The following is a 19,885-nucleotide window of genomic DNA, read 5'->3' as shown; positions in this document are numbered from 1 at the left end:
GAGGATATGCTCCGAGCATGTGTTTTGGATTTTGGAGGGAGCTGGGACACCTATTTACCCATAGCAGAGTTTTCGTACAACAACAGCCATCATTCGAGCATTGGTATGCCACCGTTTGAGCTATTGTATGGGAGGAGGTGTCGCACCCCCATCTGTTGGGGAGAGGTGGGGCAGCGGGTGATGGGTAGCATGGAGATTGTACTCCAAACGACCGAGCAGATTCAACAGTTCAGGTAGAGATTGTTGACCGCACATAGTCGCCAGAAGAGTTATGCGGACAGGCGTCGGTCCGAGCTCGAGTTTCAGGTTGGTGACCTTGTGCTCCTAAAGGTCTCTCCTTGGAAAGGAGTGATATGATTCAGGAAGAGGGGCAAGTTGGGACCCCAGTATATTGGACCTTTCAGGGTGATTGCTAGGGTAGGCAGGGTAGCCTACCGATTGGATCTACCAGCTGAGTTGGGACAGATCCATAACACCTTTCATGTCTCACAGTTGAGGAAATGTATTGCCGACGAGTCGGCAGTGGTGCCATTAGATGATATTTAGGTGGATGCAGGCCTGAACTATGTGGAGAGACCAGTGTCGATTAGGGATCAGAAAGTTAAGGTTATGAGGAACAAGGAAGTGCCCTTGGTACAAGTGCAGTGGCAACATCGGAACGGGTCCGAGCTGACATGGGAGTCCGAGTATGAGATGCGAGATCAGTATCCGGAGTTGTTTTCAGTATGAGACTTCGGTGACGAAGTCTGGTTCTAGTGGGGGAGAATTGTAACAGCACGAAATCCAGGTATCCTTCTATTTAGCCATGCATCTTTGATATATTTCCATTTAGGGTTTCCATGTTAGGCGAGTACGCTGCGCGTACTCGCGCGCTTCATTTGGACGCGTTTACCCTCGGGTACGCTAGGCGTACACAAGGTTACGCTGGGCGTAACCGGTCCACACCTAAAAACCCTAATTCATTTGAACGGCTATAAAAGGAATGTGTGGCTGGACTTCTCAGCCACCATCCCTCAGAGAGAAACCCTAAAGAGAGTGTGCATTCGTTCTTAGGCCCTTTTGTGAGTATTCTAAGCTTGGTGGTGCCATTCCAAGGTAGCAAAGGAGAAGAAGAGCTCATTGGGAAGGCTAGAAGTGGTGTTCAAGTGTGGATCTGAGCTTTGCAAAGGCTGAAGCTTCATTATCAGGTAAAAAGTTCGGATCCTGACATATGGTTCATGTTATATGATTCAAGTACCATTTTCTAAGGTTTTAGTCCCAAAGGTCGAGACTTTTTGTGCAAAATGGTCTCCATAAGCTTAGATCTATCATATTTTTGGTCTATTGGAGTTGTAGACTCATAAAAATGATATCTTGGACGTGAATGTTGCACCATGCATGAGATCTAGGTCCTTGAGTTGGAATAGAATGATGTTAAGAAGTGTTGGAGCCTTTACAGCCATGCCAAGTCTTAAAGGTCTCGACTTTATGGTAATAGACACATAAACAGAGCCGGATCTAGAAGTTGGAGTAATGGCTTAACCGATTAAGACCATAAATGATGTATGCTAAAGTCTGATGGTTATGTTGGGCGTAACTCCCATTACGCACAACGTACTGGGTGGAGACCCCGATCCATGGGTTGGCGATGTACGCCCCGCGTACATCAAGCAGTACGCCCCGCGTACTTACAAGGTTGACTTTTGTCGACTTTTAGGGTTTTGGTCAATGTGAAGACTTTGGGTCAAGGAAGGGTAAAATGGTCTTTTACCCTCTGAGGAATGATGATAAGGGGTAAACTTTATTTGTGGAACTCTTTGATTATTAAAATGATATTTTTATGATTAGGCGAGGTAGAGTCGTCGTTGGGATTTGGAGATAGCGAGTACGCGAGATCTTAGACTTTCCACGAGGTGAGTTTTCTCACTATACTGTACCCGGAAGGGTTTTATTGTGTGACTGGAAGGTTGGATATGTTATGAGTTATATGCATTGTATTTGATAAGTTAATCGTTTATATGTGCCATGTATGATATGCTTGATATGGGCCGGAAGGCATTATGTTATGGGCCGGAAGGCGTATATGTTATGGGCTGGAATGCGTTGTGATGTGGACTATAAGGTTGACGCGGGTAGGACCGGAAGGTTTACCTAGTCGGGACAGAAGTCCCCTGAGACACATGGACCAGAAGGTCAGGCCCTGGAAAGGCGTATGTGCGTAATTTGTATTTTGGGGAAGTCACTAAGCATTTATGCTTACAGTTGTTGTGTTACGTGTTTCAGGTACTAGCGAGGACCGTGGGAAGGCGCTGGCGTGATAGTTCACACTGACGGGGGAACTGTTTTTTTTATGATCATGGGATGTATTTGTTATGATAAAATTGTTCACGTATGAATTTGGAATATTAAATGATGTTTTTATGAAGTTTGAAAAATGAAAAATTTGTTCTTAAAATTTACGTTGTTACACCATAGTAAGAACGCGTACTGGATATGGGATACAATTTCATACCAAACACTTGGGAACACATCTTGGATGATCCAACGATTTTAAAATTGAACCGACCTTACCTTTATTTGTGTATCTGGAACATAGGAACGATGATTTGGATCGCCGATTGAAGTTTAGGAACACCAATTAAAGTTTTGGAATGCCGACTTGAACATCTTTTGTGCGTTGGGTGCGTCAAATCAATATATGGTAACAAAATCTCACATTTTCTAGCAATTAATTGTGTATATCTTAATTGTAAGGGGTAGCGATCACTTTATAGAACCATATACACGATTTCCATTCATTAGTTTTAGTCAATTTTATTATATTAAGTTGGTTCTAAACTTCTAACATCGTGCGTTGGGTACATCTTACTGAATTAACCTCCTACCTCTATGTATTATGTATAAACTTTACTACTCTTCAATATGAATTGAAGATTTTTTTTGTTAAACTCAGACCATGGACAAGCTGGGGAAAGCAAATGAAGCAGTGAAAGTTTCTCCTGGACATTTCCTCAACCATCTGATGCCCTAGCAGTTCCAAATATTGAAAAGTTTGCTTATCTCATTAGTGAACAGAGGAAGGTTTCCATCTTTCAAAATTTCTCTTTCATAAAAATATCTCAACAATGCAAATCTTTTTATCTATTTTCAACCAGATATATCAACCAAAAGAAGTTGAAGAGGTGAAGGTAGTTCCAAAGACCGAAGAACACACCATGAAAGAATACAGAACAACAACTAGATGACATGAAAATGCTAAACTGGTTTGTAAATTGCAATTCAATTCTCCATCTTCCATGTTTACATTTTTTTGATCAGGTTTAACACTTATAGGTTGGTAAATTTCAATTCAATTATCCATCTTCCATCTTCCATGTTGGACATATTTTGATATTTACTTGATGTAGTTCTAGGTATAGAGATCAATATAGGGGCTACAAGAGGAGAAGTCGCAACAGAAGCAGGGGCAAATATTATGGAAGGGATAGAGAAAGTAGGACCCGCAGTAGGAGTAGGAACTTAACCTTGATTATCATCAAAGACATAGGTAGGGGAGGTATGATGGTGAGAGAAGCCTAAGTAGGTCTCCTGTAAGGTGAAAAGACATAAATGCCCTTATCATTGAAAATAGCCCTAGAAAGTTTTTTTTTCTTTTTCAGTTTTGTTTAAAGTTGATCTTTCGTTTTAAATACATGAAAGTGAGAACCATAATTATTTATCGATCATAAAAGCTTTGAACCATTTGAACGAATAGAATGTTGTAGCTTTGAACCACTTGAGCGCCACAATTCACTTATAATCTGTCATTACAACATATCGCTTAATCCATAGACATTGGCTCTAAAAGATGTACAAATATCCCTTTACTTTCGCCCCAGTCCCAAAAATGCGACATTTTCTCTCTTATTTCAGTTTAAATTTACATCTTAACTCATGTGCAATCTTGAGAAGATATCTATTACGTTTATTTCGTCCCACAAAGTCTCTTATTCAACCGTGTGTACACCTTGTAATAATGTGGCTTAATATTTGACATTCAACTCCTATTCGTTTCTTTAATGATATTATTTTCCAAGATATGTGGATGGTTTGTGTCCACTTCTGTTATTCTGTTTGACACTCATGATAACCTTTTTTTTTGAAGCTACTAACAGCAGGGGTGCTTTTGTGACATGCCAATATTTCTCATCTTACTTCTCTGCTGTCTTATTTGCTAGTATGTTTGTTCTTATACATATTTTTTTTTGCAAGTTATAAGCCCCGAGCTTACATTCTGTAATTCATCAAAATATGTAGGAGACTCTTCTCTCTTCACAAATAAGTTTTTGCATGCAAGATTGGATGCCTTCTGCAGGTCTCTCTTTCTTGCCTTCTTGAATTTTGTTGATTAATTTTACGGGTGCCTTAAATTTGTATTTGGTCTTTTTCATACTAAAGCTAGTGTTGCATGTTACTGGATGATTAGGGTATTGGAAAAATGCTTATAAATTTGTTCCTTTCTCTGGCATATAGGTAGTGGAACTCAAACATGATTTTGCGATAATCCATTTATCATTTTTCTTATTGTTTTCTATCCCTAAATGAATGTTTGTCTTCTAAATACGGTTAAACATAAATCTTCTCTTGTTGATTGTTTTCTCATTCCATTTTGTGTGGATTAGTTTGTATGTGGTGGATGGGTCCAAAACCTGGCTCCCTTGAAACCTATATCCAATATATTCTAAACTGAAGGAAAGAGGCTAGTACTTTTTGAGAGAAATCTGAAAGGAGTAGGTTAATTCTTATGGTTGGGTGAGGAATCACTGAATATTTTGAGAGAGATATAGAATGATTCTTTTATAAATAACTTTTTGATTTGTTTCATGTTTATAAGCTGGAGGTTAAGGGTTTTGTTCTAGATTTATGATTTACTTTCTGAGAGAAATATGAAAGGATTAGTCCTCTATCTAATCATGTTCTTTGTAACAAATACAACTTTAGTATTGAAAGATTTATCATGAAAGCTTTAGTCTTTTTCTTAGGTTTTTAAAATTTCGAAAATTTATATTTCAAGTTGGAATCAATCTGCAGAGCTTGTTCTACCAGAAATATCTGGAACTACTCACAAGAGGCGAAAAGTAAGTTGAAGTTATCTTAATTTTGCTCCTGCTTTCTCATAATGATTTCAATTTATGTCATGCTAAATTGAATTATGTTTCTAATTTCAAAACCAGGAGCGACCTGGAGTAGTTTAAGGTAATTTTCATATGTTGTCATTGTTAGATTTATCTAAATTACAAACGATCTCCTTCAACTAATACGTCATGCTCTAACTTTAATTTAAGGGAATTGGAGAAACAATATCCGCCCGGATACTTGCTGTTAAGCATAGGAGCTCATTGGAATCTGTAAGTGTTGCCTTAACTTGGTTGATTTGGGGCTAAATGCAAGGAACAACCTATTTTCAAAGGTTTTTGTATTACAGCATCCTACTTTCGTTTCTTTCTATTATATTATTGCGACCTAAATTTTTTCTAATCAAGGAATTCTATAGCATTATATTCTTGAATTGTTATATTTTCTTTTTTCTTATTAGGACAAATAATACACTTTGAAAAGTCTATCCAATTATTGTAGTGTAAATCTTCATTTTTTTATTATTTTATTTTATTTTATTTTTTTTGTCTGGATGATTCGATACATATTTCAAAGTATGGGTTTTCATGCACTTGTAATAAGATATCAAATCAATCAATTTTATACTATTTTATATTACTTGTGCGTAGTTGGATGATTTGGGGACCAAAGCCGACATTAAAGTTGGAAAGGTAGTACCATGTGCTCTACAATTTTAAAGTTGATCATTTTTAATCTAATTGAGAGATTTGTTTATATTTTTTTTCAGTTAAACAATATCATTTCAAAATCAATTGAAGAAGTTTGTAAGGAGACAGCGGGCAAAGGTAATGCAACCATGGAAACAGCTATACTGACTGATAGTGATTAGATAGTGATTGAATGAAGTGTCATTACTGAGAGCTGCTTTAAATTCAAATGAGAAATAATAAATCGCAAAATTCGTACTTCATCGATCATGGAAAATTAGGGTAATGTTCTTACACATGGTGCTGACTGTCAATGTTGTTGAATTAACTTATTAGCATTCTTTATTTTATAAATTTAAGCTCGATTCAGAAATGATAAATCGGACAAATCGTATCTAATCAATTCACATATTACTGTGTGTAGATCTTGCAATGGAATTGGAATCAGATACAGAACACAATCACAACATGATGATCGATCACAAGATTCCAACACATAACATGCAAATTGATCCATCAAGATCTTGTTTTCCATGTTGCATTTTATGGACACCTCTTCCTGTTGTTTCATGGCCTCTTCCTTTTGTTAGTTATATTGGTATAGGCAGAGAAGATGGAGTCATTCTAGACTTTTCAGGACCTAAATTTGTGTGTGTAGATAACTTCACTTTTGGAGCTTTTGCTTGTTACATTCAAATAAGTAAAGTAAGGTACGCTCACTTCTAATTTGATTAAAACGAAATGAGGGCAAATTGTTAAAACATCATTCATATAAGTAACTTAATGAGAAAGAATACATAAAAAAAAACACTCAGACATAACTTAATGATGTCTGGAGCACTTAAAAGTTGTATGCACACAGTTTGTATCTTCTTTGAACATCTGAATAACAATAAATGACCATTTTACCCTTCTTCTAGAAGTTAAAGAAGTAAACATACATTGACTACAATTCTCCATTTTACCTTTCATCATCTACACCATCTGAATAACAAAGCTTGCTTCTTTTTGAATGTTATGACTAAATGACCATTTTACCCTTCATCTTCTACAAACAGGACTAAATGACCGTTTTACCCTTCATCTTCTTTTTTGAATAACAAAGCTTGCATCTTTTTTGAAAGTTACTTTTGCGCATTGATTCCTAATTAGAACGTGTTTGGTCATGATGGTATGATTTTATCTTTTTTCAACCTTTGATATAACAATATATATTGGGATGTGTCTAAATACTTCAAATTTTATAATGTGAAGGATTTGTATGGACAACATAGATAAAAGCTTTGGGGATTGTTCAATTCCACAAGAAAAGTCAAATGCTGATATAATGAGGAGCTGGAGTTATCTGAAGCAACTGGTGAGGAAGATGCTTCTAATATACAGTTGAATTCCAGTCAATCAGGACAAAAGCAACTAATAGGTACTTGTTGACCTGAAAATCTTTTGTTGCAGATCCTGTATAACTCTCTTGTAAGCTTATAAAGACAAACATGTTTCTACATCGCAATCGTATAAATCAGACTATTGATGAGGTTATTTGTTTTATTATTTATTAGATCTAACATGTAGTGTGTTTGCTAAAATGTGTGTTCTGGAAATGACTATTAGATCATGGTTTGCCAGTGTAATCCTTCATTAGATGGGTGCATGGGATGTCAGGATGAATGTCTTATTAGGATGCTGAATATAAAATGTGTAAAGGGAACATGCCCCTATTAAGATTTGTGTTCAAATCAACAGGTTATTTATAATTTAAATTTTGAGTGTATATACAATTTCATTTTTTTTTACATATTTTTGTAGGTGCTTGATACGCCTGCTTATGAGGCTTGACAAAAAGAATATGCTCGAAAGGGTCATAAGCATTTCTATTTCATGATATTGAATGACAGTGAGGTTAGTATGCCCTTTAAGTGCACCTTTTGGATGAGATAAACAACATTTTATTTCAAATTTCAGACTATCATTATGCATAGTTTTTGTACTTATTCTTATTGAAATGTTGATAAACAACATTTTATTTCAGGTTATTTTTGTCTATGAGAAACTTGTAATTGGTGTGGGCTATGAATGCAATCCCATGGTTTTTGCAGCAGACATAATAAGATCATACATAGTAGGAAGGTAGATTCGATCACAATATACATGGAGGCTGATGAAGGAGACAATTACACACATATTCCAGTAAGAAACATAGTTGGATGATTATTTGTTAGTTTTATAGGAATAGCAATGTATTATTTTTGTTTAACATTTGAATGATTATTTGTATGGCATTTTGTGCAATTTATTTTATTTTTTGTGTATGAAATTTTATTTTATATTATGCAATGGATTGTATTTTTTGTATATGGTATTTTATTTTCTATTATGAGATATTAAATACAAATTTAATTTGAAAATTAGTGAATCTATAAATAATATTTTTTTTAAACATTTAAAATTATGATACGTAAAAATGTGTGTCATCTTCATTTATGACATGACCTTCCTTGATAGGGGCTTTCTTGATACGCATTGCCTGTCATTAACACGCGCGTCGTAAGGTTACGACACGCGAATGCGTGTCGTCTTCCTTTATTACAGGGCCTATCTTGATACGCATTGCGTGTCGTAAACGCGCGTCGTAATTGTGCGTTGTAAATGAGCATCGTAAATGCGTGTCGTCTATAGACGACGCGCAAAAGTGCGTCGTCTCTCTTTATGACAAGGTCTTCCTTGGCACGCATTTGTGCATCGTCTGAGCCTTTTACGATGCGCAATGAGCGTCATAAAAGGCTGTTTTTCTAGTAGTGAGATATGATTGTCTTTGTGATAATTATATAGTATGTTACTATCTGTTATAATTATGTGCTAGTATGCTATGATATTATGTGATATGTGATAGGAGGGGTAGGATAGAGCCCAGTATCGGTCGATAGGGCTAAAGGGGTATACCATCAACCAGACAAGCTAGGTAGTATATGATTTATATGTTTATGCACTAGGATGCTATATGGTAGAGTAGGGAGTGAAATAGTCCCCGGTACCAGTCAAAAGGATGGAAGGGGTAGGCTAGCACCCTGATATGCTAGGTGAGGTAACGGTCGACAGGACCGATGGGGTAGGCCAACACCCTAGTATTCTAGGCAAGTTACCGGTCGACAGGACCAAAGTGGTAGGCCAACACCCTGATATGCTAGGAAACTTACCGAATGAAAGAGACCGAAGGGGTAGATAGTACCCGGATATGTTATACAATATGTGTTACGTATGGTATGTGGTATGATGTGGGGACTCGCTAAGCTTTGTGCTTATGGTTTACAATTTTGGTTACAGGTATTTCACTTTCAAAGGAAAGGAGCCGGCTTGATCGCAGCACATCACACTATGATTTTCCGCACATGAGATCTTTGGGATTACACTATGATATTATTTTATGATAACATGATTTGATTATTGACACTTTGGTCTTGACATGTGATGTTATTATGGATGTTTTTATATTGTTGGTTTTATATTTAGTTAATTGAAAATGAAATTTTTGGCCTTGAATTTTGGGATGTTACAAGTTGGTATCAGAGCCTTGGTTTGAGGTATTCGCGCACACTCTCGATGTGTCTAACTCAAACTGAGGACTTGGTATGAAAAATTTCGAAAGAAAAATCATTATATAAAAAGAAGTTTGAAAACAATTTGATAAAGGAAAAGAACAGTGAAAAGAACAAGGTGTGTGATGCATGCAATTAGCCGAGCTCAAGTAAGTTTTCTCCATGATACCAATACATGTTATGTTATGTTATGATATGATATGATTATAAGAACTGCATGCTAGATTAGGGCTAAGGATCTAGGAAGGATGCCTTATATGCCTACTGTATGCGTATAAAAACTGCATTCTAGATTAGGGATAAGGATCTAGGAAGATCCCTTATATGCCTACTATATGTGCTTGTTGAGATGCATGATAGGATAGCCCGTTTAAGTTATGCCTAATTGTATGAGCCTTAAGATCACATGCCAATATAGATTCATGATAAAAGGATAAAATGATTTGATTGGAATATGTTGGTTAGATTTTCCATTGTCTGAATTCTACTTGCTTTGTGCTTTGTGGGACTTACTAATGTGTGCTAGCTATTAAGTGAATATGCTACATCACATGTCGCATAGGGTGGATAATCTCAGAGTGATAGATTTGACCCTATTGCACAATTCTTGTCTAAGTCCAACCGTTCTAGGGTTGAGTCATTTAATCGAAGGATTATATGATCTATGTTGCATGTGGCTACATTCATGAGGTAGCTGGTTGACATTAATGGGAATCCTTCAGCAATTGAGGACTGGGTGGTTCGGGAACCTAAGAAAGCCTAGGAAATGCTTTAGTGGATTGGGTTATACTGTTAGCGAGTAGTCAAGGTATCAATTTGAGAGGGTGAATTGGAGGATTCGAGATGATGCTTGAGGAAAGTATGGATAGGTGTGGAAGGTAGTATTAGGACTATACTACTGAAAACACAAGATCCATACTCAAATCGAGGAGAGTTTTTGAGAATCCAGGAAGCCTGTGGGATAAGGAATCTTGGGTATATTCGGATCTCTTTAATGTTAGTTCGATATGGTGGAGGTCACTAAAGAATGAGATTTAGAGTGATACTCTGAGTGCTCACTAACAGCATAACCCAGTCCAGTAAAGCATTTCCTAGGCTTTCCTAGGTTCCTAAACCATCCAGTCCTCAGTTGCTGAAGGATTCACATTAATGTCAACCAACTACCTCATGAATGTAGCCACATGCAACATAGATCATATAATCCTTCGAGTAAAAGACTCAACCCTAGAATGGTTGGACTTAGACAAGAATTGTGCAATAGGGTCCAAGATCCATACTCAAGTTGAGGAGAGTTTTTGAGAATCCAGGAAGCCTGTGGGATAAGGAATCTTGGGTATATTCGGATCTCTTTAATGTCAGTTCGATATGGTGGATATCACTAAAGAATGAGATTTAGATTCCGATTTCGACTCAGGAGTAAGGTCACGATGGTATTTCGTTCAACGAAGGAAGGGAATTTGGGGAGCTCTTGGTAGTCGTCTCGGGGCCTTTCTAGCTAGATTTGTCGTGGGGCAGTTAGGGGCTCATCTGAAGCCGAAAGCATGTGAATCCTTATACTCCTTCAAGAAGGAGAATGCTAGTATTAGTTCCTGTCATCGGGATCAGAAAGGAGTTTTACATCATGTCCTCGGAATGGTCGAGGTATCTCAGGAGGCGGTCATCAGGAATCCTTCAGATGACTACAGGTGTGTACTTTCTACTACTTCCAGGTGGATGCCAAGAAATGGTACAATATTGTAATTCTGATTGAGTTCGGACAAGTTAGATCTCGTGTCGGTTCGTTGCTATCGTCTGGGTTACCATGGGTTGTTATATGCCATTCTGCATGCCGAGAAGTCTTGGAGGAACCTAGAGAAGGACGTAACTTGTGGAGTGGGTTCCATGTATACCGTTATCATTCCAGACATTTGCCGGGGTCTGTGCAAAATCATTAGTTAGAGGATATTAGGTCAGGGTTAGAGCGACAGTTTTCTAGTGAAGTCAGAGTTTAATGGTTCTATCATTTTTTGGGTACGGTCGATAATTTCCTATGGAAGATCTTTGGAGTTCAAGGCACTAACGTTGCTAGGAAAGGACTAGTAGCATGAAGATGGTGGTGCCAGTTGCAGGTGTTCGATGCATCGGTGTTCGGTTATTGGATGTTTGAGAGAATTACATTTTTCGAATGGGTTGTGTTCTGTTAGAGTTTAGTTGTGCTGCGAGAGTGGAAGTGAGAGCGAGGATTCGTCAACCAGAGTGAAGATTAAGGCCTCCAGTTGTGACAACCTGATATTTCAAGTCAATGTAATGACCTAAAAGTCAAGTATTGTAACCTATTTTTGAAATAATAAGAATAGCATCAAAAATTGAAGTTTTCAAAAATCTTAATTGGGATATATAAAGTGATAGATAACATAATAAGGTTTTCAGTAATATAAAGAACGCTAAAATACTCGTTATAACAAAGAAGTTATGACCAATCGAAGATCCGCAACAAAGGCGGTCATCAGGAATCCTTCGGATGACTACGGGTGTGTACTTTCTGCTACTTCCAGGTGGATGCCAAGAAATGGTACAATATTGTAATTCTGATTGAGTTCAGACAAGTTAGATCTCGTGTCGGTTCGCTGCTATCGTCTGGGTTACCATGGGTTGTTATATGCCATTCTGCATGCCGAGAAGTCTTGGAGGAACCTAGAGAAGGACGTAACTTGTGGAGTGGGTTCCATGTATACCGTTATCATTCCAGACATTTGTCGGGGTCTGTGCAAAATCATTAGTTAGAGGATATTAGGTCAGGGTTAGAGCGATAGTTTTCTAGTGAAGTCAGAGTTTAATGGTTCTATCATTTTTTGGGTACGGTCGATAATTTCCTATGGAAGATCTTTGGAGTTCAAGGCACTAACGTTGCTAGGAAAGGACTAGTATCATGAAGATGGTGGTGCCAGTTGCGGGTGTTCGATGCATGGGTGTTCGGTTATTGGATGTTTGAGAGAATTACATTTTTCGAATGGGTTGTGTTCTGTTAGAGTTTAGTTGTGCTACGAGAGTGGAAGTGAGAGCGAGGATTCGTCAACCAGAGTGAAGATTAAGGCCTCCAGTTGTGACAACCTGATATTTCAAGTCAATGTAATGACCTAAAAGTCAAGTATTGTAACCTATTTTTGAAATAATAAGAATAGCATCAAAAATTGAAGTTTTCAAAAATCTTAATTGGGATATATAAAGTGATAGATAACATAATAAGGTTTTCAGTAATATAAAGAAAGCTAAAATCCTCGTTATAACAAAGAAGTTATGACCAATCGAAGATCCGCAACAAAACCGGTAAAACACTGTTAAACATAAAACGTGAAATTTCAATAAAATACTCTTTAGCCTTAGGTATCTAAATGAAAGTCGTAGTTATCATTAAACCATAAACGTATATAGAAAGAACGTCCAAATCTATCTTCGTATGACGAGGTTATGATTTTTCTAAAGTTTCAGATATAACAGTAAGCAGCTAAAAACTTGAAATAGAGATCGAGCGAATATTAGCCGACACGACCTAAATGAGAATCAAAGATCTCGAAAATAGTAGTACAAAGGTAAAAAGACAGATGAAAATGGACGTCGGATGAAGAAGTTATGAATTCTTAACGGAGTTTTCCTGTCCCGGTCTACTAAAAATATAATATTAAAAGTAAAATTCAAAATTAGCCGACATAGTCTAAATGGAAGTTGTAGAGCATAATCTAACCTATCCCGGTCTACTAAAAATATAATATTAAAAACGGAGCTCGTATGCGAAATATATGAATTTCTGAATTTTGGGGCACAAATTTCGACACTGTGCCAGAGCTCAGGACGTGAACGTAGGGTTCACGACGTGAACTCAGAGATTTGACACCTTCTAGAGAAAGTGGCTGATGAGGAATGACATGAACTCAACAGGACCAAGGTCATGATGTGACCATGTGGTTCGCGACGTGAACCTTGAACTTCTAGCCTATAAATAGAGATCAAGGACAACCGGCCTTGGTTGCTCATTTCTAAACTCTCTACACTTTTAGCCACCTCTAAAATACCTCAAAGCCCTGGTAACACCTCTAATTCACGATGCAAGTCCCGATGCCCCGTAGTTCCCGAGAAAACCTTCTTTTCTAGTCGAAGTACTGCCCACAAGAAGCCCGGTTCTTCACCAGAAACTCAGGGATACGTCGAGAAAGATCATTCCTAGAAATGAAACATTGTCAAAATCGCTAGTTATCAAGTGAGTTCATACTAATAAACTTATTTTTTAATGATTTTTTATGCTTTTATGGGGGGGGGGGGGAACAAATAGAAAACATTATAGTTATAGAATCAATCATATGTGATTTATAACTATCAAACCAAGGATGTTATTTTTATACTTCATGTTGTGTTATCAAACAAACTGTTTTAAATGACTTTATAAACTAACATCAAGTCATCAAAATTTAGTCAAAATATTAAAATCTTTAAATGTTGTAATAAATTCTAACCTTATAATTGCCAAATCATGTTTATGTAAGTATAAATATATAAATAAGATTTCAAGGGCTGAGGACTAATGAATTACCTTAATTCCTTTTTCTTGTTTTGATGTGGGATTAAGGTGTTGTTATTTGTCCAAATGTCATTTCCTTCTTTATATATATATATATATATATATATATATATATATATATATATATATATATATATATATACGTATATTACCTATATGAACATAAAAGGTTACTTCATTCGATATCATTACCTTTGTATCACGCTGAACAAAGGTGTTCACCCATTAGAAATAATACTAATCAGATAGAACATATAAATTATATTAAGTATAATTTATGAGTCAGTCCATGCTTTTATCGTAAAAATATATAAATAAAGACTTGTATTTTTATTTACTAAAAGGTTTTCACCATATTACTTGTAACAACCCGAAGTCTTCCATCGTCGAAAACTCGTTCTACCCGTAAAATTCGCCGTTTATCAATTCGTTCCGTTTTTGTTTTGGGTTAAATTAATTAAACTTATATGTTTATTATAACATAAAGAGTGTCCAAACCCCTTTGGAACTTATGAAATTAGCCCAAAATGTTTATTTCAAAAAGTTTAGAAATGTCCCCGCCGAGTAACAGCAACTTAATCGGGTACGACCAAAAGCCCCGTTTAGTGCTGGTATCGGGTAGAATTTCACCGTGTCCAAGTTTTGGGACCTATTTAAACGTGTTTAAACATTCATTTGAAGCTTTTTCTTCCTCTATCTACTCTCTCTCTAACGTCTCTCGTAAATCCAAGTTTAAGGGTCCAAATCATCAATTTAAGGCTCCAAATCTTTGAGGTACCTTCCCTAGCTTGTTATGCAACCCCTCTAGCCTTCAAATTCGATTTCAAATCATGGAATAGGACCACATTCATGAGTTTATGGCCCTAGAGCAGTCCTAGGCCGTTAACTCATATAAAATGGGTTTTGGAGCCCAAAAACCCTTCCAATCGACCTTTGGAGCTTAGATATGGCTTAATGGCTTAATGGACTAGAATTAGAATGCCTTTAACATGGACTCATATAAATGGGGTTTTTATGCCCTTAAACCCTTTCAAAACACCAACAAGGCTTAGATACGACTTGTAGAATTATGGATTTGGCCTTGGAACACCTTGAACATAAATTTTGAGGAGTAAATGGGAGTTTACAGCGAAGGCATATGCTTGGGCTGTAAACCCTTCAAACATGAAGAGTAAACTCCTCTAAAGGTGTTAAAATGCCACTTTAACACACCTAAAGCCTTGGGATAAATTCTAGAAGTGTTTACAAACAAGTTTTGGACATTAAAACATAATAAATCACACATCAAGGGAGTTCACGGCCATGAAGCGGGTTCATGGGCCGTAAACTCCAAAACCTTGTCCAATGTCCCCTAAAAATCCGTACAAATCTTGGGAAAAATTATTGGAATCACATGTGATTGTTTAAGGACCAAAACATTAAGGATTCTACGTATGGGGGAGTTTACGGCCGTAAACTCCATGTTTACAGCCGTAAACTCCAATAAATGGTCCCTATGTGTGTTATAATCCATTCCAAGGCCAAAAACCCAAGTCTAGCAATTATGCCCGAGTGTATGAAGCCATTTAGCAAGAAAAAACACCCCACCCGGTCATACAAGTCCTTAAACGCCACCCGGGTCCTTCCAAACACTTGCATTGGGCTGTTTCCGCAACTAAAAGTGTTTGTCCCTAGCAATTAAGTAATCTAATTCCAAATTAGATATAAATGTGTATCTTTTCATTATACATAGGAATCTCGTATGTTTGCATGCCCCGAACCAACGTTTAGCATCCGAAATCGTCACGTTTCTCATTCGGTGAGTTCATACCCCTACCCCTTTTTGAACGGTTTTTTTTCAATGTTTTCAGGGGGGGGGGATACAAGCAAACTATAAATGTTTTCAATACATAACATTGACGTATTTCAAATAATATCTGGCAGACGTATAAATACCTTTACCCCTTATGTATTATGTTGAGCATAAGGGATGATTTATCAACTACAACTATATGAATTTCAGTTAAGGAAATAACCAAACTAATCAAATTATTATGGGAATAATTTGGGGTCTTTAGTTCTTGTTTCATCACGTACCAATATATATACGAAGTTATTAGATAAGCTATGTCCAGTTCCGTTTATCTCCGTTTCATTTTGAATGTATTGCCAGATGATTTCATTGTATATATTTGTATTCACTGTATTATGTTTCATAATCTTTTGTATGTTTGATATCATATGAGAGCCTTGTGAATAGTTTAGTACTAGCTTGTGAGTTAATCACTACCCTTTATGGATGATCAGTAAATCCTCCCCGGAAGTGTAACTAGATTCTCCTGGATGGAGAGCGAGGAATTTGTGAATAGATCTATTCGGGACTGACAATCCCACACCTTAACTGCTAGCTATAGTTAGGCGGGCACGCCTGGGGTGACAAATTATGGATATCGTCCGACGTCTGACAAACGTCAAGGAGGTCTCATTGTCGTATCAGCATGGTTACCCGACTCACAATACGTATTAATATAAGTTTATTCACGGTATCGCTTTGGGTTTGGTTTGACTTTGTTTTGATTCCATATCTAGTACGGGATGGTAGTCCCATGGCTTTCAGTCTATTGGTCTTATGTCTAGTGCGGGATGGTAGTCCCATGGTCGTAAACTTAAATATAGTACGGGATAGTAATCCCATGAATATCAAACTATATTGTAACTAGTACGGGACGGTAGTCCCATGGTTTTGAATGTATATCTAGTCCTATGTTTTTGAATGTATATCTAGTCCAGGATGGGAGTCCCATGGTTTTCAATCCATGTTTCCATGAATATCAAACTATATTGTAACTAGTACGCGACGGTAGTCCGATGGTTTTGAAACTGTATCTAATACGGGATGATAATCCTATGGTTTTGAACTATATGTAGTCCTGGATGGGAGTCCCATGGTTTTCAATCCATGTTTCCATGAATATCAAATATATTGTATCTAGTACGGGACGGTAGTCCCATGGTTTTCAATCTATATTCTCATGTATATCAAACTGTCTTGTACTTAGTACGGGATGTGAGTACCATGGTTTTCAAACTACTTTCCATCTATAGTTCACATATTTCAAACTAATTCATATCTAGTTCGGGATAGTAATCCCATTATTTTCAATATATAGTTTTATGTATTAAACTATACTCCGTAATATACAACCAGTCTTACATTTAGGAATATATGGGATTTTCCTGGGGTAAAATACAACACACAAACGAATTGGTAACAAGTGATAACTAAACTAATTTTACATAAGAAAATATGGGATTTTCTTGGATAACAAACCTGTTTGGAAAACTAAAGGAAACTGATACATTTTCAGAAAAACAAACATCTTATGAACTCACCAGCTTTACGCTGATTTTCAAACCGCTTGTATTCTCAGGTCAGCAATAGACAGGTACCCAACAATCCTTTTTGGAGAAGACGGAGCGTAGTGAAGATCTCGTCTTTACTTTCGTTAATATGATGCATATGTATATCGCTTGTACAATTTTACTTTTGAAACAAATGTAAACTCTATATGTAATGTAATGGTTGTTTACTTTACTTACTATGTGCATTGGATTTGATACTTAACGTGGAGTCCGCACCGGAAATGTTTCCGCCTTCGGTTTTCGGAGTGTGACAGATTGGTACCAGAGCCCTTGTTTATAGTGAATAAAGCATACCAAACCTTACATGGTATAAAACTATAAACACTAAAAGGCCTAAGTGCTATGAATTAAAAGTATCTTCAAACTACAAGTATTTTCAAAAGTATACAAGTATACCGAACCGTTGTGATCCGTAACTACAAGTAGAACAAAACATAAGTAAATGGGTGTTGTGCGCTGCGGTTAAACCTGTGAAGTTATGTAGGCATGTCTAGGATCAATATAGGCTGGCCAACTATATTCATTCGAGACACGGCCAACATGTGGTTGGGGGTGACTGTGGTGTGCGTCATGCCTAAAACTTACCCAATACCCAAACAATGAGTCGTCGTTGCAACGAGAGAAGAAATACTATGGGAGTATTTATCGAGTCAATCCTTTGTAGAAACTCCTCGTATACGCGTTGTTACTTGATCGTCCCTCTAGTGATAAAATGTTCTGCCTTGATAACTCTTTCCTGCTTTATTGCTTGATATAATGCTATATCTGTCGTGATGAGATATCCCCTGTTCTATATCTCTTGATTCAATTCAAAGGACTTATGATCCTCTCTTTCCTAATCTTTTTACATCACGATACCTCCAAGAAAGAGACCTAGATCGAAGAATGTCACACCCCGAAACCGAAGGCGGAAACGTCTCGGGGCGGAGGTGACTTCATGTGAATATCATAACCAATGTACATAGTAAGCGAAGTAAAACACAAAACATTACATTACATAGATTTCATTACATCAGTTGAAAAGTAATGTGTTACAAGTTTTCATAGATACATAATTTTAAACAAAAGAAAGACGTGACTTCCATTCGCTCCATCTTCTACAAAAGGATGCGGGGTACCTGTCTAAGTAGAACTTGAGAATACAAGCATTTTAAAAATCAACATAAAGCTGGTGAGTTCATAAGCGGTTTGTTTTTATGAAGATGAACAATATTCCTTTTGGTTTCTGAAAATGTTACAAGCCAAGGAAAATCCCATATTTTCCTAATGTGAAAGATGTATACTGAAAACCTGATTAACCCTGTAAAGTGTGTTTGTTTACCAACCCAAAAATGTAATATAAAAGATGTATAGTAAAAGTAAAGTTTAGTTGTTCTGTTACATTACACTGTTCTGGTTATGAATTGTAATTACCCCAGGAAAATCCTATATTTTCCTATTGTGAAAGATGTATATTGAAAGCCTGGTTACCCTTGTAAAGTGTGTGTTAGTTTACCGACCCGAAAAGTAATGTAAAAGATGTATGCTGAAAATGTATTAGTTTTAACACATTTATAAAACTAATATATACCAAGTAAACTAGTTACTTAACCCATTATTACTATAAAGTAAATCTTTGTTATCCAAATTGCGAGTTCTATAACCATACTAAAGACTAAAAATGGCAAAGGAAGGTCAATATTACTATGACTTTTGTCACCCTTGAACCTTTTGGTTCGGCTGTAGCTAGCAGCCAGGTGCGGGATAGTCAGTCCCGTATAGATATATACACTCAAGTCACGCTCTGCTCTGATCGGAAATTCTGGTTACAGGGGCGGTCCTCCACTCGCGTATCTCTGTGGATTGTTTTCCGAGGATGTGTCTCCAATTTATAGGAATAACAAATCTAAAAGACGATCCTCCACTCGCGTATCTTTGTGGAGTGTTACTGAGGACAAAATGATATACTAAGTTTCTAGTTCAATGTTCAAAGATTATGTTTTTAACTATTTATAATATAGAAACCATTTGTGAAAATATAAAATATAACAATTTATAACATTTTTCATAAATACTATGATAATGAAATCTGCAAGTTCAAACGGTTATCTGGTATGATTAACAGTGTTAAAAAAACATATGTAGTATGAAAAAAACACATATAAAATAAGTTTTGAGTACAAGTATTACTTGTACTTTGCTTGTATCCCCCCCTGAAAATAGTGAAAAACATTAAAAAAGGGTAGGGGTATGAACTCACCGGACGAGAAATGTGTCGACGGGGATGCTAAACGTCGGATCAAGTCTTGAAACATGCGAGGTTCCTATGTAATGTTAAATGATACACAAATGTATCAAATTAGACTTTAAAACACTAATCAGATATGATTATACACTCCAAGACGCGAAAACACTTCAAATTAAGTGTTTGGAGTGACCCAGATGACTTTTCTGGACATGAATGGCTAGGATATGGAGTTTACTCTCCAAGAGTAAACTTTAGGTAGTGTTCACGGCCTTAAACACCTCATTTCCATGAGTTTACGGCCGTAAACTCATGATGGGGTGTTTTATGTTCT

This window comes from Lactuca saligna, chromosome 3 (assembly GCF_052625555.1).
Source record: "Lactuca saligna cultivar CGN05327 chromosome 3, ASM5262555v1, whole genome shotgun sequence".
In the NCBI taxonomy this organism is placed as follows: domain Eukaryota; kingdom Viridiplantae; phylum Streptophyta; class Magnoliopsida; order Asterales; family Asteraceae; genus Lactuca; species Lactuca saligna.
The sequence above is the reverse complement of the archived record's forward strand: the minus strand, read 5'-3'. Positions refer to the sequence as shown.